This window comes from Balaenoptera musculus, chromosome 4, assembly GCF_009873245.2.
Source record: "Balaenoptera musculus isolate JJ_BM4_2016_0621 chromosome 4, mBalMus1.pri.v3, whole genome shotgun sequence".
Classification (NCBI taxonomy): domain Eukaryota; kingdom Metazoa; phylum Chordata; class Mammalia; order Artiodactyla; family Balaenopteridae; genus Balaenoptera; species Balaenoptera musculus.
The window spans coordinates 47,472,565-47,497,392 of NC_045788.1; the positions used below are offsets into that span (position 1 = coordinate 47,472,565).

The 24,828-nt window shown below is 38.3% G+C and overlaps 1 protein-coding gene and 1 long non-coding RNA gene across 9 annotated transcripts in view; one reads left to right on the top strand and one right to left on the bottom strand.

Annotated features, from left to right (window-relative positions):
- Positions 1-24,828, bottom strand: part of MECOM (MDS1 and EVI1 complex locus) — a 565,106-nt gene that overhangs the window by 164,847 nt on the left and 375,431 nt on the right. Inside the window, exon 1 of one of the 8 annotated variants that reach the window (XM_036851217.1) lies at positions 861-995. The exons of 6 other annotated variants lie outside the window; for them this stretch is intronic. The gene's annotated coding sequence lies outside the window, so the exon portion shown is untranslated. Of the gene's footprint in view, positions 1-860; positions 996-24,828 lie in introns of those variants that run through there. One more of the 8 variants, XM_036851216.1, reaches the window with a different exon arrangement.
- LOC118894724 lies at positions 977-5,770 on the top strand. Its single transcript, XR_005019740.1, has 3 exons — positions 977-1,080; positions 3,305-3,389; positions 5,591-5,770. It is a non-coding gene; the product is annotated as an uncharacterized LOC118894724 (long non-coding RNA).

Here is a 24,828-nt window from a genome sequence, read left to right on the forward strand (position 1 = left end):
TTCCGCGTAAGTCCTCTCCTGACTTTCTCAATAATTTGACTTTATGACAAAATTTAGGTGATCTCAAACAAAAAGAAAACCCAAAGATATTTAACCCATTTTAAATATTCATTCTCTAGTTTTTCTAGAATTCTGTCAGAAAACTCTTCAAAAATACTTAGCCTCATCTAGTTTCAAATCAAACCAATATAAATAATGGGTAGAATTACTAACCTGCAGGGAATGTCATCCTAAATTTCCTGGCGCTGACTATGTAACCATAAGCATGACTGGTGTATTTACTGGAGGCAGTATATACTGTATAATGTTCCCTGAAAACTCATGTAACTAATGCAATATGATAACCACTAGGGTGCTACTGTGACGTAAAGGACATAGTACAATCTTATCCAATTCAAACAAGAAAAAAAATAGTTGACTTTAATGGTCCTGCCCTCCAAACAAATGCATTGCCTGTTCTACTGAACTTAAAATTCCAGGTTATATATAAGTTATCCTGATATAAAAGTAATTCAGTGGCATACACATTCCAGCACCAACATATGATTTTACTCTTTGATCAAATATTTCTAACAGTGATTTTAAGGAATCAAGTGCTATGCAGGACATGACATTTACTGAGAGAATGTAAGAGGAAAATAAATGGATTCAATAGCACAGATTTCAAGTTGGCAGAAGATGGAACTAGTCTAAGAGGAGACATGTTTCCACTCGGGGAGTTGTTGGATGTTGATATCAAAGTGTTTTAAGCTGGATCCAGCAGATATGCTCAGGCATCAGCAGAAGGAAATTCAGAAAGGTAAGCTCTGAACCACAGGACAGGAAAGATGGAAGAGAGCGTCGAGGCTCCCTGCTCTTACCTTCTCATACCCTCATTTCCAGGATCTTACAGATGTGGAAACGGAGCTGTAATTTCCAAGGGTCCCAGTCGCATCAGAGCAGGCTTACAGCCATCTAACTTCCAAGATGCCAAGATGCTGATTCTCCTGAAATAAGTCCTAGGGCAGGAAGAGCTGGAGCTGGGCAGAGACTGCTTCATGGCAACCTTCCAGGGAGACGGTCAGCACAGTGATAATGGATGTAAGACGAGTGACTCATAAGATGTTAGAGCTGGTTTTAAAAAAGTGAATTAAAACGATATCCATGATGAAAGAAAGAGAGAAAGAAAGAAAGAAAGAGGGAGGGAGGGAGGGAGGAAGGAAAAAGGGAAAGGAAAGGAAAGGAAAGGAAAGGAAAGGAAAGGAAAGGAAAGGAAAGGACAGAGCAGAACAAAGCTAGAGAAGTATAAATAGCCTGGTGTAAATGTACCTGGCCTCCAGCTAAGGCTACAATATACATTATAAACACCAAACACTGTCAAGAGCATTTTAAGAAATTGGTCATCCCTTTCCACCACTTCGTGAGTAATGCTTGGGAATGGGATAAAAAAATAATAATGGCCTCCAGGGAATGTTTAAGAATGAGGTAATTTGCATGCTTCTTCCAGAAAACATTAAGTGTATCCTTCTCCTCTGCCAGGATAATTTTGAATTTCTGGCATCAAAGCTGAAATTTTCTACCAAAGTTGATCAATCTCCTGTTACCACTCTGTATTTGTGTTGGAGTAACAGTTTATTCTATGCAGTGTTAGACTGAGGCTAGTCAGCTATGTAATCTTAAGGTTTTTATTCAGGGCCTCATTGAAGAAAATCCCCAAACTTCGTGTAGACCAATTTTTGCGCAATTTTTCGATACTAATTCTTCCGATTTGGGGACCATGGCAACTCAGCCAAGGAGGGTGAAAATGATTACTTCTCTAAAGAAAGACCTTGGTTTATTCTCTTCTTCCTTCCCTTTTTTCCTTCTATCACATAATATTTTGGCTTCTTCTCCACCATCACGTAAGACCAGTGAACTGTGGAACAGCTGCCTGAATTATGTGGTTAATTGCTTCTACTTTCTTTAGAGATGTCAAATATATATTGTATTTTGATACATGCCTATCTTGATATCTTATTTCACAAGAAGGCAACTACCATGTGCAAACAGAGGTAATGAATGCATTAAAAGAAAAAGTAGATTTTAGAAATTCATGACAAATACATTGAGGTAGAATCATAGAAAGATCGTAAAAACCAGAGTGTAGTGGTAGGAGGTACTTTAGAGTTTATTTACTCACAATCATCTTTTTCTCATAGCTTTGAAATTGAAGCCCAGGGAAGTAAGGCAACTTGCCTAAGTCATAGATTATTTCCAGTTGCTCATTTAAAAAAAGATAAATCCATTGGTATCTCCATTGCTATTCTCCTGAATCCTGCTGAGTTGATTGCCATATTAAACCAAGGATTAACTTCTCCTGCTCCAACCCCTTCACCAAATCCTTCTTGGCTCCTTTCTCCGACCTTTGTGCTTCTGAGTTTGTTGCTGTAGTTATTGCTTTTGGGGTTTGTTTTTTTTTTTTTCTTTTGTTGTTGTTGTTTTGGTTAGGTTGTACTAGCTCACCTTTTAGATGATACTTCTTCAGGGATTTTGTCTAGCAACTCTGAGTATACCCATACCAATTTTCTGTGAATGGGGAGTGATCAATACGACTATGTCATTCAAAGTCACAAAATGAAAATTTTACACAAAGAATTTAAGCACCTCCACTGCCCTAAAGAATTCTAAAACCTATCAAGTCACATGGAGGTATTTAAGATTAATAATATCAACTATTATCTGTTTTCAGTTAAAAAGTGCCTTCATAATGTACCCACATGTTTAATCTCATTTAACACTTTAAAAAAAACCAATAAAGCGACCATTTTAGCATTCTTATTTTATAGATAAGACTGAGGCCACGCACTGGACACTGACAATGTGGTATCTGGGGTTTGGAATCCCAAATCTCAGTCACTGTCTACTTTACCATTAATGAATAAAATTCTTCAAGTTGAAATATTGAGCTACTATGGCCGACACTTCCTCTATCAAGGTCTGTCCTAATGAGTTGTGTCATATTTACCAGGTCAAGGGAGCCAAAACAGAAGCCAAGACAATAGGGCAAAGTGTCCTACACATTTTTTGTTTTTGTTTTCTTAACTGCTGGCTACTTTCTCTTGGAGAAACAATTTGGGCTGCCCTAATAGCTACCACTTTGCAACTCTCCATGGTTCAATTTTTTTTCCCCACATATCTTAAGGTAGTGACTGAAAACTTATGTTATCCAATATGTCTGGCTTAAAGATCAGTCCTGAGAACGGCATTTAATATTATGATTAGGTTTTTTGGTTCTGTTGTGATCATGCTTTTTCTTCTTTTCCTAAAAATGTCTTCTATTTTTCAGTGTAAGGCCTACTTGAGTCCAGGGAATATTGACCAAAAGCATTCAACGAAGAATATATTCACTAAAAGCAGAGGAGTGTACTGAGGTAAGTGCCCCGTCTCGGGAGCCTGATTATGTGGATTCAAATCTCAACTTCACAGCTCACTAGTTGTGTGACCTTGATCAAGTTATTTAATCTATTTGCGCCTCAGTGTTGTCCCCTGTAAAATGGGTTCTTAGGAGAGTTTAATGAGTTAATGCTTATAAAGTGCTTAGAATAGTGACTGACACAAAGTAACTATTTACATGTTACCTATTATGATGAAAGCATGTATAAAATGGAGAAAATGGTGATTAATCTCTAATTTTTTATCAGTTGGTATTAATAGCTTTGTGTTCCTTTATTTTTTGATAATGCTGGATTCCCTGACATTTGGTCCACTAAATGTTTCATTTACATTGGTTCCAAAATTGGCTAAGCTTATCACATTGTGAAATTTGCCTTTTAAAAAGCATATATCCAATGACCAGAGTTCTAAAGAGCTCACATTGAAACTAACAAATAAAACTCATCTGTTGTGATATGTTCATTTTCATTAAAAAGACATCAGTCTGCTCTGAGCTCCCATTAGAAATAGAACTTAATCTCTGACAGGCGTTTCTCATTTTCCAGTTATTCTCTAGGGAGTATACATTGGCATGCTGGCAATGATTTTTTTGGCTCTGTACTGTGGTTGCAAATGGTGTCATTGTTCTTGGTTAAATCTGTGAAAAGTCAGCCTACCCCTCTCATTTTTTTGGCTTCACGCTAAAGTAGCCTTCATGGCAAAGAACTCTATGAGTTTATCAGTCTTTATTCACTGCCCATATTCCAACATGATCAAAGTCTGCTAAAATAGCTATACACTGAGCTTTATTTTTCCCTCCTTTTCAGTTTCTACACTTGTCAAGGATGATAATATATGTTGAAATAAAATCTAGATTTTTCTATTTGTTGGTCAATACAGGAGTTTCTGAGAGAAACAAGACAGGATAAATAGTTATTCTTAAATTTCCTTGCAGGCGGAGAAACAGGTTTGGTTGTCACTTGTTAATGCATTTTGTCACTGAATATTTTAAACTACTTAGTCATACTTAGGACAGATGTTCAACAAATCATTAATGAAAAGATGGCCCTTAATGTGTGTCAGAACTCAGTGTATAGACTAGCGGTTGGTTCTAATGATTCCAAGGATATGAGAAAGAAACAATGAAAAACATTCCATGATCATAGACTACTTTTTCCCTAAGTAGTTTGTTCATTCTCTTTGGAATCCTACTTGCATAATAAATTTTCCTCTCAAGTTGTTTCTTTATAAACAGTGTAAACATTAACAGCCTCTGTCTGAAATAGTAGATCCTAAATAAAAGTTAAATTAATATAATTTTACATTGTTATAAGAGCCAAAGTGATATTCTAGAAGACAAAAAATTTATTTTACTAAAAGATCTAAACTATATTTCTTTGGCTTTTATTCAATATCAGATTTTACATGCATAAAGAGCACTATGTATATTGACTAATTGTGCAGTGTGTCAATTTATTGATGTAAGTCATTCAAAGTTCTGTGTAGATCAGCCACAGTCAGCTTCTCCTTTTTTTCCAGGAAAAAGGAAATAGACACACTGGGCTGAGTCCTTTGCAAGTTCCATTATTTGCTCATCAAATAATTATGGAATGTCTACATTGGACCAGGCCCTGATCCAGGTGCTTGGAAAAGTTGGTGGAGAGATCAGAAGAAAGACATGCTGCTCTATAGGAGCTTCCACTATAACTTCTAATAGCAACATCCTAAATTTTAAAAATAATAAGTCTTTGCCACTCCTGGCCGAAGACTGCTGCTGACCAAAAGCACATTATTGATAACAATATGCCTTTATTTCACAGCATACTGGCACATACTTTGGTATTTGACTATCACAACAGGAGAATAGGCCTTTGTGCCTAAAGTGCCCTTCTTGACCAAACTCCTACTCAAATGGAAAAGCTCAGCTCAACTACTTCCTCCAGGAAGCCTTCTCTGACTCATTATGGAAATCAGTTTTAGGTTTCACAACATGTTTCTCAGATATCAAGGAAATGATGTCTCCAGTTCCCATATCACGTCAATTCCTTATTTAATCCCCTTGTTTCCCAGCTTCTCTTGCACTGAGCTAGAGCCATGTGACTGAGTATGACAAATGGGAGGTAAACAAAGGTGATGAGTCACTTGAGTCTAGGCACTTTAGAGTTGGTGATTCTTCTCCATTGCTCTCTTCCTCTCCCAGGGTAATTATCAAGCCTTGTGTTGCAATGGTAACATCACAAAGAAACCTGAGTCCTCAAGCTCATTTCTGGAGAAACCTCCACCAACCAGCACTGAACACTGATGGAGCGAGAGATCTACTGTTGCTGTGCTAAGCCATGAGATTGGGGGATTTGTCTGTTGAGGCAACTGACATTAATGACTGTGACTAATACAGTGACAGAAAGAATGAACTTGTTTTGTTTTTGCCCAAAGAGGCACATCTCCTACACAGGAGACAAGGAGTGATGGTAAAGATGCACCAGGCTGTTACCTACCACCTCTGCAGTGGCTGGAGCAGGGCTGGGGATGGGCACTCCTTGCCCCAGTTCGGCTGCCCCTTTCCCAAACACTTTCTCCTGTCTTTTCTCTTGATCCCAAACAGGAAAACTCATAAATCACCCTTTAACAATGAGCTGAGTATACATTAGCTCTTTGTTACTTTTTCTTCAAGATAAAAGGTATTTAAGTCCTGTCACTGAAAATGGAAGGAGCAGGTGCTCCTTGTGTAAATCTCTCTTTAGATCATATACAGAGCACTTCACACACACACACAAACACATACACACACACAGAGTCTACTTTTAAACGTTCTTTTACTCATAAATAGGATGGCTGAAAGAAAGGAGAAAGTTAATTCTAGATTCCAATTAATTTCACTGCTGAAATAGGAAAGAAAATTATGTTTGCTTTCTTAAAGTAAATGGAAGTTAGACTATCAAAGATTAGTAAAGATTGCTTATAATAGCTCAGCCGCATACCAGGGAGATCAGCTCGGTGCTTTGTGACCACCTAGAGGGGTGGGATAGGGAGGGTGGGAGGGAGACGCAAGAGGGAAGAGATATGGGGATATATGTATACATATAGCTGATTCACTTTGTTATACAGCAGAAACTAACACACCATTGTAAAGCAACTATACTCCAATAAAGATGTTTTAAAAAAATAAATGTACTTTAAAGGGAACAAATAAATTACTATGGAAAAGAAAAAATAAATAAATAAAAAAAATTTAAAAAAACATAACCAGCCAAAGAAAAAAAAAAGGTTGCTTATAATAGCTAAAAACAAGGACCCGTTGCTTGCTTAATAATGTCCCTTTCCCTGATTTAGCATAAAGGAATCGGGGAAATAGGGGAACATGAGTATAAATCCTACACTCTTAATGAAAGATTTATTATTAAGTAAAATTATTTTTGCTTCTTTTTAATATGTTAAATTTCATACTACATTGATAGAAAGATAACAAACAAAAACTATTTTTTATTCCATGTGGAAAAAAACAACTCTGGCCCAGGACGCTAGTTAAAGTAAATGTAGAGATAGGAAAATAAACTATGGTATTAATTAACAGATTGAAAGGAATATGAACACTTCCATGCAGGATAGATTCAGATGTTAGGTATTCCAAGTGCAGGATTGATAGCCCTAGAATTAAAACCTGAAATCTAAGTAGATTTTTCCCAATGTCATGATATACTTAACTTCTAAATCCCTGGGGAAAATTTGAATCTAACATGCAACATGGGAAAATAAACACCACCATGTGCCATTTTCTCTTCCATAAATTTTTGCTTTGGTTGCTGGGAAGCTCAGAGATAAAGAGTCAGTACTTTCTTATAGTTCTTTCCAGAACTGGTTATTAAATATGCTGCCTTCCCCCTTCTTCTTTTACTCTTCAGTATTTCTCTTATGATAATAGTCTTGGGTTTTGTTTTTTTGTTTTTTGTTTTTTGGTACCTGTATTTTTCTTGCAAGCTGCCTCAGGTACTTTGTGGAAATAATGGTGCAATAAATTTTTAAAAACCAATAAATTTTAAAACAGCGAAGTGTCAGGTACAAATATGATTGCATTTCTGAAACTATCTACTCCAAATGGAACCACAGAATGTTAGAAGGGAAGGGGTCTTAGAAGCCATCTAATCCAAATGCTTGCTAAGTAGATAAGGAAGCAGATCCAAAGAAGTTAAGTAACTTACCTAAGACACACAGATAATTAGGGGCCATTTCTCCTGTAGCATCTCATTCCCTTCCACTACGAGATGTATCTCTGCTTCAAATACAATGTCCACATCAGCACATACTATACTGGCTTCATTTATTTATTTTTCACAAGTTTTTGAAGCTTTCTACGTAAAGAACAAGTATTTAAACCTAAAGTGCTAAACAGAGACCCACTCTCATCCTTTCCATAGACTGTCGCTCAGGCAGCTGCCAAAGGAAGGAGATTATTCCCATGGACTCCTGCCAGGAGCCTGGCTGGGGACATGCTCAGGACTAACTGTTGCTCTGCGTAGTTATATTAGTCAGGAGCTGGACCTGTCAGGATCTCTACCAATTAGGATCTGCTTAAGTGGCAGCAAAACAGAAAGAAGTTAGAGAAAGCTCAGCTGCCAATATTCTTGATATATAAAACCCCAATCTTTGGGGAAAGATTTTTGTCAACCTTATCCTGGGCTATGATATATGGTAAATAATGGCATCCTTGAGCTGTTCATTCTAAATCACTGCACCATCAGTGGGGTAATTGGCGGGGCTGATCCTGGTCACACAGGTCATGTTGTGGCTAATATATAGGATCCTCTTCATAGGGCTCTGCACTGATAAGATATGGCAGCTGGCATGATGGAATCCAGACAGGCAGCCGGACGTGCCGTGCGTGCAGACAGAGATGGGCTCCAAAGACACTCTGTCATTTGAAAATCAATATATTCACAATATTCTTGCTCGATAGCAAAAATGTGCAACAATTATCTGGCAAAGTACACTTAAGAAGCGCTCTGATGTTTTATAGATACTAATATTACTGTCTCTAACTTGTCGTTGTAAAGGTCCAATTTTCAAAATGGTGAGTTTGGAATTTGACACAGCGATAATCATTGGAAGATTCAGGCTCACAAGCCTTGCTGTTAGGTTCTTTTCAGGTTAGAGATTGGAGTGAAGGGGTGTGTGACATCAGAGAACACCAGAAGGAGAACAAAGTGGTAAGTTAATGCATATGGAGTCAAATACTTTACGAAAGGTCTAATGGAAGAGGCTGGGTTCTACCCCATTATTGACTACATTTTCCCATGCACACCAGGTGACATATCACATTCCAATTCTTCCTCTTCACTATGGCACTGGGGTAGTCAGTGGCTAAGGAGTCAGGAGCGCCAGTCTGTAAAGCCATTCTCCACTAAGAGGACACAGTGACATTAATGGATTTCCGGGTGTGGGAGCCTCCCAGCATTATTGCTTCTCGAAACCTCCTTGATGTCTCCAGAAGTCTCTAATCTGTATCCTGCCAAGAACAAACACTATACATAGAGTGTGCTAGTTACGAGGAACACAGCTGCCAGTCTGACATTCAGGAGGGTTTTCACTTTATTTCTTACTCGAAATGATTATCTTAGATTAAAATCAACATAAATAAAAGGAATTAACAAAGGAAACTAACCTTAGTTAGAGACAAATTCACAGCCAGACAGCACCATAAATCTCATGACCAATGAAGATACTGGCAAATAAATTCTCCTCAGTGTTGCCCACAAATGCATCTGCTGGTAAAGTTATGCATTAGTAAGTTTACTTCCTCTCAGTAGGGCCTGAGAGATTCTGTTATTGTTAGTCATGAACCTAAATTACTTAATATGAGTTGCAGTTTCAGGCATTTGAAAATTATGTACCCATAAAATATGTAGGGTGAAGTAAGCAAACTATTTGCTATTTACTTCTAAATATTTAAATGGTCTTCATTAGTTATCTACGAAGCATGCCTCAGTGAGGTCAGCGTGGTATTCATTGCCAGGCTCACTTTCAAGCCAATGGAAACAATGGAAATAACGTCTCACTGAACAGGGAAAGACAACACACAATTCAGACATGATAGTTCCTAAGTTATCCTCCCATTGTTTCATTCACATAAAGCGATATCTGATCCCATATTATACTTGGTCTTTTCATACTGGCAATTTGAAGAAATACCATTAAAGAAAAAATATTGTAAAATATTATGCTTCCAAACCCTAAAGTAATTGCTTAACATGAAACATAGGTGTGTAGAGACAAAAAGTTGCCTGCCCAATATCAATCCTTCTTTTTGACCTTACTAATAATAGATCCAATATTATTTAAGGCATGAAAGAAGATGGGGGAGAGAGAGAGAGGCAGGCAGGAAAGGAGGAGGGAGGGAGAGAAGGAGGGAAGAAGGAAGGAAGGAAGGAAGGAATACATTTCCCAGCTTGCCTTACAGCTGCACTGGTTCTGGTCAATTAGATATACAGTTATCACTGGGTAGGGGCTTCCAGAAATGCCCTTCAAGGGGAACTGACTTACTGGCATGCACCATTCTTCCTTGTTGTTCTTAACATTTTTCTTGCTTAGAATGTGCACAAGATGGCTGGCACTTTGCAACCATCTTGAGAACGTGCGGGTGGCGGTCACACCTAATAACAGTACAGCAGGAGGCTATAAGGATCGGGATTCCTAATGACAACATAGAACTGCCGTACCCATGACTGGCCGCCAGCCTTCATACTTCTTTTAAATTTTAAGCCACTATTTTGGAGTTTCTGTTACTCATACAGATAAAAACAAGGAAGTTGACAAAGTATTGGCTCGAGGCCTGGTTTCTAGTCCTTGCCCTTCCATGAACCATGTGGCCTTTGAAAAACTCTCTTTACATCTCATGACCTCAGTTCTCTACTCTTTATATTGAGTTGGGCTGAATGATATTAAGAAAACACCTTTCATTTTACTAGTTGTGATTTTTAACTACCCATCTTTACTTTTCCAATACCATCCTTAAACGTCCATGTGAAAAAGAAAAAACTTAATATTGGGTTGGTGAATTTTAAAATAAAAGAAGAATAAGAAGGACAAGTAGTTTACAAACCCTAGAATCCACAGACCAGCAGATGACAGTTTAAACAAGTTTTAATTAAAGTAAGCTAATGTTTTAATAAATGCCATCACTAACAGAAAATATTTTGGCCTCTCGGAGACTCTGACTAGGATAGGTAAACTGAGGCAAAATGGAGTTGCTTTTGCCTTCTTTTAGCTCTATTTAGGAAAGGGACTTATGAGCCTTGGAGGGTGGGCAGTAGGGAAGAGATTAACCCCGGCCCAGGCTGTTCCACTCTTACGATGGAGCATTAGCCTATCTGGGGGGAGCCCTGGGTCAGGGTGGAGCTCAAGGTGGTTGGAGCTCTGCTGCCCTTGGCTGGAAAGGAGCCTCCCTTCTTTAGTCCCCCTACTTCTTCTTGAGTGCTCCTGGGGTGTGGCAGGAAGGTGACGGAAGAACATATCTATAGCACAGTCCATTTTTGCAGAGTCCAACATTTCTGCAAGAGTACACAATCTGTAGTTATTAGCCACCTACTGTGTATATGCCATTTTGCCACGGGTTGGAGGTACTAGAGAAACACAGTGTCATTCCTCGTGATCCAGAGATGCAGGGAAAATTGGGGAAGACTCCTGTAATTTCATCTTACTCTCCCAACTGAAGAATTTATTGTTAACACATGTAAGCCAGAAGTCACTTATTCCATTCAGGAAGATTTCCCCTAATGGCCTGGTTTAGTGCACATTGCAAATAAGCACCCTCAAAAATCTCACAGAATTTTTCATAAACTTCCTGCTAGCAGAGGGAATAATGCTGAAAAATTTTAAATATGTGTATTTAAAAATCCCACAATGACAGCCAATTAGTTTATTGTTTTCTTCACAAGAAGCAAAAAATCATATCCATTATTAAGTCTATATAAAGTTTCTATGTCCCCGTCTGGCAGAGCCAAGCAATCTTTCTCTACCTACAGTGCCCTTTACCACACTGAAACTAAAGCATCTGGGATGGAAAATCTTTGATATGCCTTTCATACCAACCTTGTGAAAAAAGATATATGTCTAAGTTTATGGCGGCAAACAGTGTCATTATCTCCCTTCCTCTAATATTTAACCAATCTGAACACTCAGGGGAAAAATGTTATCTGAAATCCAACTACCTTATATACATTCCCTTGGTCTTCTTTTGACGATTCAACCAGCTTTTCTCACAAGTATCTCAAATACTTGTTTGGAAAGCTTTTCTCAAGTGGGTGTGCAAACAGGAGGAGGACTGTTCTTTAGCAATCCCTCCTTATAAGCCTCCAATGATACTATCTTCTTGTACTTTAGTTAATGAAAAGATAAATATGATTTGTGCCGTGCCCAGCTGTGTTTTTCTTGCACTGAGGAATTCACAAAAGGAAAATTTTAAATCATATATTTATCAGTGAACAAGCTTGCTAAAGCAAATAGATTTCAGTCTCCTGAGTTTGCTTCAATAAAAGATTAAACGCTAATAGTGCAATTTACCACACTCAACAGATTTATGAATAATCAAAGTTTGGAGGAAGGCCAGGCCGTTTAAGAACATTACCTAGCAAACAGATGCCAACAGTATGTAGACATCTTCCCTGTAGCTACGCAGCTGTATTTCCTATCACAGGATTCAATATTGACTGAATAATTGGCCTTTACAAAACATTTATTAAAACGCACCATTTACCACACACCCAATGCTTGTTTAAGAAGTTCAGGCAGGGAGGGGGATGGGGACAGGGGAGACACACGAGTTCTTTCTAATTACTGAGTGGATTTAATTAGTAAACAGCAGCAAGTCAAGTCTGGAATTGTTAGACCAAGGTGCTGAATTGTCAAGGAGTTCTTTAAGGAATAAAGGGAAGAAGCACCTCATATTCAGTTTTGGAATAATACTTTGCATTATTACTATATACATTACTGTAATGTAGATATATAATATATAAAATTACTATATCATAATACTGTGAGTGGGGTTACTCTCAGTACACCAAAGCCCATTTTCCATGCGCTTACTTGCATGTTCTAATGCTGCTCCTTGGTGGTCAGGCTGCCATTATGTGGTTGCCCTCGTTTTCCAAGATTAATATGCTTAGGCGTGGAGAGTTTGTTGAATGTTGTATCTACCTTAGGTAGCAGGTTAAGTTAATGATTAAATGAGGGTTGGCATCCCAGGGCCAAGTTTCTAACTCTCTGAAAAAGATTTCTGATTTCTCTATCTTACATCTTTGCATCCAGCTTGAAAAAGAAAAAATATCAGCTGATTGATTCGTTGTGATAGAAGTCACCTATTAAAAAATCTCCTTGCTAACAAATTTGGAATATGGCGTGGACAAAATGCTCTAGTTCGAATGCATTAAGCTTAGTTATGATGAACTCAAAACGCACTCATGGTGTGACTGAAAAATGAAAACTATCACCGTGCTTTACAGGTTAACCATGGCAGAAAACACAACTGGATTCCAGGTAATCTCCTGCCAAATGAGAACAGGTTTCCTAACCTTTCGGCACTCTGCCTAGTAAAAGTGCTGGTCCCGCTCTCTGTAACAGGGCTTCTAACCCCAGCCTCACTTGATGCCAGGAAAATGAAGGTATCATTTACCTCTGGCGTTCAAGTACGCCTTGAGTAGCTCCTCAACTTGTGTAAGACTTCTCTGACACCTAAAGCTAATTATGCTAGTTCTTCGGTGCTCTTTTTAGTTACATTAAACCTTTGGTGTCTTCAGTTTTACTTGGACTTTAAAAAGAGAGTAGGCTTCATTATGGCACAGCTTGCCATTAAGTGGACTCAGAAATAGTGTTGTCTAAATCTTGCCTTCATATTCATATGTATATATGTATAATTTATATATATATATATATCATATATATAAATTTTTATATATTTAAATTTTCAAAATATTTATCTAATTTTTATTCACACTCACTTGGCCCAAAGCATAGGTGTTGTGGGCATTTTCCTAATGGTCATTTAAAAAGGAATTATTTCACTGTGTACGTTCAAGCACACACAATAAAAATGGATAATACAAAATATTTACAAACTCACTGACCCCCAATCAGAAAGGAACAATGTACTAGCCTAGCGTCTAGCATCAGAATCCAGATAATAAATGATAAAGTTTTAAAAGATGGATTATACCAAAGGGTTGGCATCTAGCTAACTTGCTAAGTCAAATTTATAAAAACTAGAATAGAGAGAGAACAGGAATAGATATTCAAATAAGAGAAAAACAAATCCTAAGTACATGAACAAATTACTCATCTTCAAGATAATTGAAGTTCATAACAAAGAAATTTTAGTATTCCATATTATATCTGTATATATATATATAGATATGTATATATATACAATTTATACAATTGTATATCTAATTATAATTTTAAATTTTATATATTAAAATATACTTTAAATATTAAATTCAGTGCAAGTAAGTACACTCGTATGCTAGAGGCTTTGAAAACTGTTAGAACCCTGTAAAAAAGCAGGGAAAGAAATAGATACAGATACATAAAATACGTATAGTATGTACAAAACAATTGATGTTTATACTTTTTGTCTTTATAATTCTATTGTTGGAAATTGTCCTAAATGCATATCAACGACAGGTAAAAGTTACATTTGTTAGTTTACTTGTAGTGTTACATTTCGTGGTATAAAATTATAAATCATGCAAGAGACTAATAATAGGGGTGAAAGTAACTAAACTATTGTACACAGATAGACTAACACCTATAATTGCAATAATAATTATAAAGTTAATGGGAAAACATAGGCCCATATTTAGGATAAAATATTAAGCAAGAAATAGTTGAAACGGTAAGAAAGTTAATCAGGCGGAGTCAAGCCAAACATAAGAGAGTGAAGTCGTTTTCAATTTTTCAATTTTTTTACAATACCGCTTTTATGTTTTAAAAGTGAGGACAAGAAGTGGAGGCTTCCTTGGCCGCATTTACGTGTGAGGTACCACCGTCCCTGTCCTGAGACCCCTCTCTCTGCGGACAGTAGTAGGGACTAGTCTCATTTCTCCAGTGAGAGTCAATCCCAGAGGACAGCTATCCCCAGGGACAGGTGCCCCTGGTATGGCAGTTTGCTTTCTGAGCATGCGCTGAACTCAAGCGGTCGCGGTCTGAAATGATGCCCATCCTCCTTGAGAGCCACTCCCTCTACATCAAAGGACTGTCCTTGGCACAGCACACAGGGAGTGTGCAGCCCTAGCTCTGAGCACGGCCTGTGAAGCCAAAGTGTCCTGGTAAGGGGGCAGGGTCTCATCACCAGACATATTTTTGTCAAAGCAGAAGCATCTCAATGTCATATCATCAAAGAATCCTTTAGCTTACCGAGCCAAACAACTGCTTATTGAGAAAGGGAAGGAAAAGGCAGCTTTAACACTCCAAAATTAAAACAACAACAACCAAAACAGGCTTTCCAAGTTTATACTGCTTTTAACGTCTGTGTTTTAAAACCAGATATTTAGTGCCCTTTTAAAACATCTCAGGGTAACATTTTTAGTTCTGCAACAGTGCTGATAACATTCCAAGACCAGCCAAGGTGCAACTGCCCATAAAAAAATTAACACTATCAAGGCCATTTTCTTCTGTGCTTAAGCTCATGCCAATGAACACTACCCTATGGGCATAAACTTGATATTTCTGTTCACCACACATTAACCCAGAGTTCCTCGGGGTGTGACACCCAGATGACTTCTGTGATGCAGATTTCTAAAAATCTGGCTAGAAACCTGCATGATTGAACACCCCACTCATGGCCAGGTACAACCATTGATCTTCTCTTATTCTACCCAATCTGCATTTAGTCTTGGAAGATTAACCCTTTGGCGGTATGAATTCACATTGCTAAATGCAAAGAGAGTCCCTACTGAGGCTTATGAAAGTGCATTAGCTCCCACAGTAGGACCCAGGGACTGCTGGGGGTCTCACATGATTCATGAGAGACAGAGAAGAAGTGGCTGAGATGGGAATCGGGGTGCCTCTTAGGCTCTGGAAGGAATAGAACTGCAGAGTCTTGGAGGTAAAGAAACCATAGTGATTACTTAGCACAGCCCTTTCAAAGCACCGCCCAACTAGTTAGTGACAGAAACGCAGTCTAGCTTTCTCTCCACCGCCCCAAAATATTTTGTGGTGAGAGAAATAGGGACAGAAGGAACCTGGTTATAGAGAAAGAAAATATCATACTTTATGATTAAAGAAACATAACAGTAAATGAGGATAAAATATTATGTATCAAGATAATCCCTAAGATATATTCTGATAAGGTCCTGGTATAATTTTTAAATTATATGTCGACACGAAGGAGACCATCTCCCAAGCTGGAGGTGGATGGCAACTTCACAGTAAGAGTGCTAACAAAGGGAACACAAATCATTTACACACCTGGTTAGCCCTCCATGACCTTTGAAAGTCAGTGGCTGCACATTGACTTCAACATACACTTTTGAGCATCTCCTCTTTGTCTGGCAATGTAATTCCCCACATCCCACGCCTCACACTTTTCCAACAGAGAGAAAAGGGTCATGGTGTGGGCACCGCGTGCAGGAGGTCAACTCTACCTCCCTCACATCTGCTGAAGGCAGGGAGGAGGGGAGGCAGAGAGGATGGGGAAGAGCACGAGATGGGGCAGAGGGGAGCAAGCTGGGCGAAGAGAGATATCTTACCCCATTAACTTCTGCTGGAAGCATCTATCTCCCCAAGACACAGGCATATGAAAAGAGGTAGACAGCTACAGAAGAGGAAAATTGCTTCCACACAAGCAAGGTGGAGTTAGTTGTTTTTCAGCTGCCCACATGCTGTTTTATGTGAACATTTAGATATTTATAAAGACGCATCTCCATAGCACCCCTTTGTCACAAATAAGGCATCTTCACAATTCACAGCATCCGTCAAAAAGCAAAGGTATACAAAATATACTATACGATTTTGTCCATCTGACCCCACCTGCACATTCAAAAATCACAAAGGTGAATTTGAAAGGGAATGTTTCGAAATGTTAAAGCCCTGTATGAGGTAGGGGCACTCGAGCAAATTACCTTTGTCTGGGTCGCTGAAGCTCTCATCGCAAGGAGTGAAAACCATCATGCTTCTACATAGAAATAAGCAAACTACATCGATGAAACACAACCAGGAAGAGAAAATGAATGCAGCCCCCATCATTAATACTAAAACTAGTCAATAATTATCTAGGCGGTATCAGTTATGTCTTTTGTGCATCCTGGTTGGTCTCTAAGTAAAGAGAAGAAGCTTGTGAGTAGTACTTGGGAAGCCTGCAGTTTCTCTATAGGACTATTGTCTCAGGCGGCATGTGTGAAGTACAGGGTGGGGACAGCATGCAATCTGCATGTTTACTGCTTCAACATTCTACCCACTTCTGGAGAATTACTGCTCATCCTAAGTCCTGCAAGGGCAGCAGGAAGTTCCTACTTACTGGCAGTTTAGTTCTTGGAAACCCTGGGAGGAAGATGAGCTTTGTCCCTGATGTGCTAAGTCATGGCTGTGTGGAGGCTACTAAAGTCAGCCCATTCTAAATCTGGACGGGCAGGAAGGAATGAGTCACACCTCTCCAAAGTTCCTTAATGCTGGGTGAGGATTAGTGCTCATTTTAAAATCTGTCTGATTTTCAAGAAAGGAAAGATACATGTTCGAGAAACATTATTTGTTTAAATTCAAGTAAATTTGATCATAAGAACTAGAAATCTAAGAAAGCCATTCTGTAAACTTATATACTTCATGAACTAAGCATATTATCCTATTTCATAGCATTACATCCTTTTCCAAATGTAAGTTTTCAAAAAAACAGCTACTAGCTGAGGGTAGTATGGGGATTGAGCAGAGAAAAATCAAAAGGTTAGAGCAAGATAAACCCTGGAGGACAAGATTAGAATCCAAATCCTAGAGGCAAATTAAATAATGTTAAACAGAGCCAAAGGAGTAGCTTTTTCACATGAAAAGGCTACAATATAAATGTTGAAGTTTCTCTAGATCTATATGAATGTGACAAAATGATCTATGGCTATACTGTCAAATACGGTAGTCACTTACCTTATGTGACTATTTATACTGAAAATTATTAAAATGAGTACAATTTAAAACTTACTACTAACACAATATTGTAAATCAACTATACTTCAGTAACGAATAATTTTAGTTTCTCATCTGCACTAGACACATTCAAGTGCTCAATACCTACATAGGACTAGCGGCTACCATATTGGACGGCACAGATTATAGAACATTTTCATCACTGCAGAAAGTTCTATTGGACAGGTCAGATTCCAGAGCTCATAATGGACTTTGAAGTGAGCATTGATATACAATATAAGCTGAAATAAAAAGCCATGACTCCACAAAGTGCACAATAGGAAGTAGCATATTGAAACCATAAACAAACTTTTATTCTTGCTTTGGCTCAATCTTTATTTAGGAAAAAAAAGTTAGAAAACAGGCAGGGCAATACTTGGGCTAAGTAGCCAAGTTTCAGGGAGAGTTCACAATGAAGTCCTTCCTTTATACTGGAAAGGTACAGATGTAAGTTTGTGTGTGTGTGAGTGTGTGTGCGCGTGTGCATGTGCCAGTATCCTCTGGGGTATCCAAAGCATGACCTTGAACAGAGAAATGTTCATCCTACGACCTGCCAAAATGGTGTGGATGGCCCAGAATAGTGACATTAAGGCAAGGACTTTAAATAAAACAAGAAGTCAAAACTACTTGGCACCCTTTGATCTGACCTCAAAACAGATTGCTATAGAAAGTGTCATTCTTAAACAGAATAGAGAAAGTAGGCATTTTCTTTCTTCATGGGGTGAAATGTTCAAAGCAGTCTTCATTATCGAAATCTGCTCAAGATTGAAATGGTTATCCAGGTATTGTCACTGGGTCTGTTTTTGGAAAATCTCATGCCTGGAATATTTAAAGTATTCCGTATCTTGTGAGCAGGAGGGCTTGATAACGTCCCAAGGTCATTCTCTGTGTTGGAACATTGATATCCTGGTAAATATCTTAGTTTTCCAATGAAACACAAATACCAATTTAAAATACACTATTTGATTTCACTCTTTTCCTTTTTTTCTTCTTTACTGCTCCCATTTGATAATGTGTGTGCCCACATGCTTGCACGTGTGGATGGTCACATGGTTAAAACAGCTGTACAGATCTAAGGCTCCAGAAACTACATATCCAGTGTGAGCTACAGATTAAACTGGTTTGTAGTGAAAATATTTTAAAGTATACCTAATCCTAATTAGTACAGTTGTAATAAAATAAAATTTCAGTGATTACAAAATTTCAAAACTATATGTTGTCATATTGAATTGATTCTTTACTAATACAACTCAAATTCCTTTTTTTTTCAATCTAGATGACATCTTTTCAAAACTAGGGAATACTCCCTGGAGTATTTACTTCTTGTGGATTCTCTGTTATTTTCACTGACTGAAATCCAGGTATGTTAGAATAAGAGTCACTTGAATGTATGCATACAGCATCTTACAAAGCACTGTAACATTTCACATTGCATTTGTCTGCCATGGCTCCACATCCAGGATTTTATGGCAGGTGGTATCTTAAAAGCGAGAGAAAAAGATCAGATTCATTATGATATATGCCTAAGAACTTCTAGCCAAGAATTAATTTCTAAAAATTAATTTTAATTGCACAAGCAATGTATGAAATGCATTTTCCTTGGAAAATCTTGTACAGCATTATATATAAAGCTAAAGCCCCTCTACCCACAACTACATTCATGTCCTCTCTCCCTCCTCAGAGGCAACCACTGTTATCAGCAATGATGTGCCCAAGATCTTTCTTATTCTTTCACAACTGCTCACACATATCCTGGAAGGCATGTATAAGATAAGGAGATTTGATGCAGCATTTTTCATTGCAACAACAAAGAAATTGGAAGCACCCTAAATATCCAACAATCAGGGAATAAACAAACTAATTATAATTTAAAAGTTGTGGTAAGTCAATATTAAATAATTTGTAGTATCTAAAGTGCTTAGAAAGTACATGACACAGAATGAGCACAATACATAAAATTTTTGCTATTACCAATACATGCGAGGGGTATATATATATATATATATATATATATATATATATATATATATATATATATGAGAGAGAGAGCCAGAGAGTGATAAACAAACACTGCATAAAGATACAGTATGAGCCAATTTATGGTAAATATACACACACACACAAACACAAACACCACATATTTTCTAGGAGTTTCGAGATTCCTTTCACTGCCTGAGGCTTCCTCTGCTCTTTTACGTCATGAGGATACTTTTCAAACACAATAGAGTAGGAGAGGATGTGGATATGTGTGTTTGATCTGCCTCAATGGTGTTTCTCTGGTCCTCACCCTTAGTAGCTTTCAAGGATAGTTCATTTTGTCCTTGACTCTATAAGCACTCAGAGAATTCAAACATAACCCCTCCCCCAAAACAAAGAAGTGAATAAGAGAGAAGAAGCCAACAAAATCGAGTGAGCGTGAACCCTGCTCTGCCAGGTTCTAATTCTTCTGTTTCCCATATGGAAGGATCTTGTCAGATAAATCTTAATTTATAGTAAAAGAAAGGAATTGTGTTCTACTGAGCAAAGGATCCAAGAGGTGAATTTTAGTCCCGCTCCGTCGTGCCTCCCAATTGGGCACAGAGCAAGTCCCTTAACCCCCCTGTACCAGAGGCTTTGGACATAAAGTCTATCATTAATTCTGCAGTGCCTAATGGGGGTCCTTTCTTCAGGATCATGCATGTCCTTTACAAATGAAGCTTCCTTTAAAGACAGGCAAGAGCTCAGATTAAGCCTTTCAATATATATCACTTCTTTTTTCTCTTGGTTCTCTGTTCTCCACAATGGCTAATTCTCAGAGGGGTTCCAGACGTGAACTCTGCTCCAACTACTAAATAAGACAGTAACAAGGGAACTCACACCACAATCCGTTCTTCTTGACTTTCAACCAGGGTTTCTCCCAAAGAGGTGCTCCTATGCAATCTGCTCCAGCAAAACTCAGATCCATTCCATTAATCATGGCAGTCTCAGAGTTTCCTTTCCTAACCCTGAAGAAATCTTAATTATTCTCCTGGTTCAAAGTATTTCTGAGTGGACAAACTCAAGATTCTTTTAGTGAAGAAGCATCGTAGATGCTACACTTATAAACACAGCACCAACCACAGTTCCTGGAACAAAGCAAACTCTCAAGAAGCATTTGTTGAATGAATGATGGCACATTTTTACAAGTATGATGTCTGGGGATCTCATTTGTACATTATATTTATATTTTCCACCAGGCTCTGTACAAATATGTAAGCAAATGTTCCATTATTTCTTGCTCTCTCTTTAAAGGGCTGTATTAGCCTTAAGCCTCCTGACATTCCCAAGGCTGCCATCAGAGTTTTGTGCTCACTCCAAGGCAACTCTTGACTTTGCCAAAATCTCTGGTCATTTGGTCAGTCTACATTTTAGACAAGTTCAGTTCTGCAAATCCAGATCCAATCCTAAATGCCTACAACTGAGGACCAATTTATTTCTAGTGCTTGAAGGTAAATTTTAAACCACAGTGTGCCAAATTAATGCAGTAAATACTTAGCGGGCTTCCAAATTTATTTTGAGAGTGGTAACATAAAAGTCAACACAGAAAATAAAAGCGTTTGTATAATCTCAGAAACATTACTCTATGGAGGTTGTTTCCAAAGGTTGGATGTAAAGTTTCATTAGGTTCCTCCATACAACTGCGAGATTATTCATATTAATTCCCTAATTCTTTGATAACCAAAATGTTAGGATGACAGACAACAAAATAAGAAAAGGGGGAAGCCGGGTGGTCAAAGGGAGCTGCATTAGAGCAGTCTCAGCCAGAGCGGTCCAAAGGAAGCAGTAAGGGCTCTGACGAGTGATTCACTCACTCTCGAGTCTTTCCAGAGATGTCAAGACACTTAGAAAACACTCAGCACTTTGAAAACACGGACGTTCCAACCATGAATTATGTTGCACTACTGGCCAATCCCAACTCCTCCCAGTAGAGGGTCACTGATCCCCTGTCCTGGGAGGCTCAGGTGTACTTACCTGAGTTGGTTCTCAGTGAAAAAGTAGAACAGTCTTTACCCTCACTATTTTTTTTTTTTTAAACATCTTTATTGAAGTATAATTGCTTCACAGTGGTGTGTTAGTTTCTGCTTCATAACAAAGTGAATCAGCTACACATATACACACGTTCCCATATCTCCTCCCTCCCGCATCTCCCTCCCTCTACCCTCACTATTTGACAGAACTTTAGATAAAAATTAAATTGAGTGATCCGTTCAGGGTTGGTTTAGTTCACCCACGTGTGTTTCTAACTTGGTCTTTACTTTGAATTTCTAAGCATTTCCTCCAAATTGGTCAGGGGCTCTGCTTCCCTATACCTCATCTACCACCGTAATACCAAGACCTCAGCAACCTAGAGTCAGGCTAGGGCCTGACCACAAATCCCAATCTTTCTTGTGGTTTGAGTCATGCCTTTGCCTTGTACTTAGAATCAGGGTCTTGTTGCCTGGCTGAAACATTGGAATTTACAGGGTAAATTTTTCCAATACCACTCTCCCTTCCCTCCTCCTACTGCGCATATGAAGACCAGAGCAAGTTGCCTGTTAAATAGTTGTTGAGTGGGAAATATGTGATACATATGAGGGGAGAGAAGAGTGGGTAAGTGGGTGATAGTGGTAGAAGCACAAAAAGGGAGATTTGGGGGAGCAGAAAAGAGAGAAAAAGAAGAAAAAGGGAGCCTTGGGGATTCCCAGCAATAGAAATGCTTGAGAATTCATTCCAGGAAATTAAAGATATTTTACATGTTTGTATATGTACATGTATACATGCCTGTGGGTGTGAAAATATAACTGTATGCACATATAGTTTTGTTTCATGATACCAAAATCAAAGATAATGCTATCTAGTTAATATCTACTTATTTAAGTACATCTTATAAATCCTATTCAATATTAATCTACATTTTAATTAACAATAAGGTCACCTGGTGACTAGTTGTTTTGTTTCTTTTCTTAACCAGTACTGCTGTTCTAACAAAACAAGCTTACCCCTTTGATTATTGACATTTCTATTGCTTCCCCAAAGACAAATGCTCTGCTGTTTTGCTTGCAAAACCAAAGGCTAGTGTTTTATTGTTGTTATGAAAGGGTCAAGATTTTTAAAAGCACCACCCTTTAAAGTTCTTCCACAGAGATCTCTTTGAAATGAACAGTTGTCCCACAGATAGAAATTACAGGACAGAGAGGCAGAGGGGAGAAAGACAAATGGGCCAGCTATCATTATTGGTCATAAGTCGCCCAAACTATAACTCTTCTGAGTGAAATAAAGTTGGCAGGACGGGGGAGAAAAGTCTCTGGAACATGCCATGGGATGAGGCACAATCTAAAGCTAGAGCCATATTTCTCTCTTACTCTAAACATGTTATTCATTGGTCAAGACCAGCTAAATAAACTGCTGATATATCTGTGGTTTTCATGCATTTCCTTAACCATAAAATGATTATCTTGAGCAATTTGTTGTAAAATCCAGACAACTCTCTGAACCTAATCAATTCATTTTCTTTCAAGTTTTAGAACAATTCGCCAGTCTCACATATTAATCCAACATGATTGTGCTTGTATCAGGCATCTAGTGTATCCATTCCACGAATATTTATTGTATGTTCCTTATGTAAAGAACGCCAAGTATCAGACACACACACATACACACAAACACACAAGTTAATACCCCACAAATTCCTTGTAAGAAGTTTATAAACATAGTTGTTTATAACTTTTCTCAGCCTAATGAGAGAAGTTTATAAACAAATAATTGTGTGAAGAACTAGAACCGATTTAGAAATGAAATTCCATGAAAGGAAAAGAGCAAGCATGTTGTATTTGGGGTGGATGGAATAAAGCAGATGTGGATGGGGAGGGGTGTGGCCATGGTGTAGGCTTGTAGCAAGGTGAAAGGGTAAAGGGGCAGACTTAAGGCCCTCACATGCAGTGTTCAAAAGATGCAATTCAGCCTATTGGAAATGGAGCACCAGTGTGGGCCTTTACAGCTAGGAATGGCATGATGAGACTGCATTTTAGACAGAAAAAACTGAAGGCAGTGGAGGAAGCTGCGGGGAAGGGAACAGATGTTAACCAAAGTCTGGGATTGTTGTGATGGCTCAGCTGAAAAGCAGTGATAACCATTTTCGAAACTTTTGCTCTCATTATCCTAAACGCACTATACACCGAGCTCCTCAGCAAGCCTGTCTTTAACCACATCACATAGGAACCAGTTATGACGCAGAATCTTGCTACTCAAAGTATGAACTATGGATAAAAGCATCAGCATCAAGTGGAAACCTGTTAGAAATGCAGAATCTCAGTCTCACCCCAGAACTGCCAAGTCAGAATCTGCATTTTAACAAGGCCTGAGGGAAACACATTCACATTACAGTCAGAAGTACTGATGTAAAGGAAATATCCCTGGGCTTAGAAAGAGTGGGGAGGGGGGCCTGCTTCTGTCACTTACTTCTTGGAATTTCCACTTTTTCCTCCATAAAATTAGGAAACACGTAGTGATTGGCTGTAAGAGTTAGATGTGAGAACCAGTGTAAAAATGCTTCATGAGCTCTGAAGCACATACCAGGTAGATGTAAGGTCATTTTATCATTGTGATCATCTTGTCTCATAACAAAATCATATGCTCTATTTGTTTGTAAAAAGAATTCTTTGAACCCTAAATGTAAAAATGGTAAAAGGGACAAATTTGCAGAGAAAACATCAGAGTGTTAACCAGCAGGGTTGTTCTGGATTTTTTGTGTATTATTTCCTTTGTACTACATTGCCACACTTCCAAGCTTTCCATGAAGTCACGAAGCCTACCTCGTCCTCTCTACTGAAACAAAGAAGAGGAAAAGGATGACCCTATTAAGCGATGCTCATTCAACAAGCCTAAGGAGCTTATCTTTACCATATTTTTTCCTGGTCAAATAATCATTATATTTAAAAGTACACCCAAATTCCAGTACTTAAATAGGTTCCTGGGGGTGGATGTAAAGATTGTTTAGAGTGCACACCTATTTGTCCGTATCGTCCTGCCTAGAAAGGAACTGATGGTCAACCAGATGACCTTCTTTGAGTTCCTTCAAGTGTTAGCTCCATGATAGGCTATTTTCAAGACCAAGCAAGTAAACAGCATGCACAGTAGCCCGTAAGGTGTGATCTGAGGGAGAACAAGTCTTTATTCCCTCCAGAAGATTTCCCCTCTAATATGGTGCTGTATAGACCCACAATTAGACTCAAATATATGGAAAAGATAGTATTTCCATATGAGTCTTTTAAAAAGCATATGCCACAT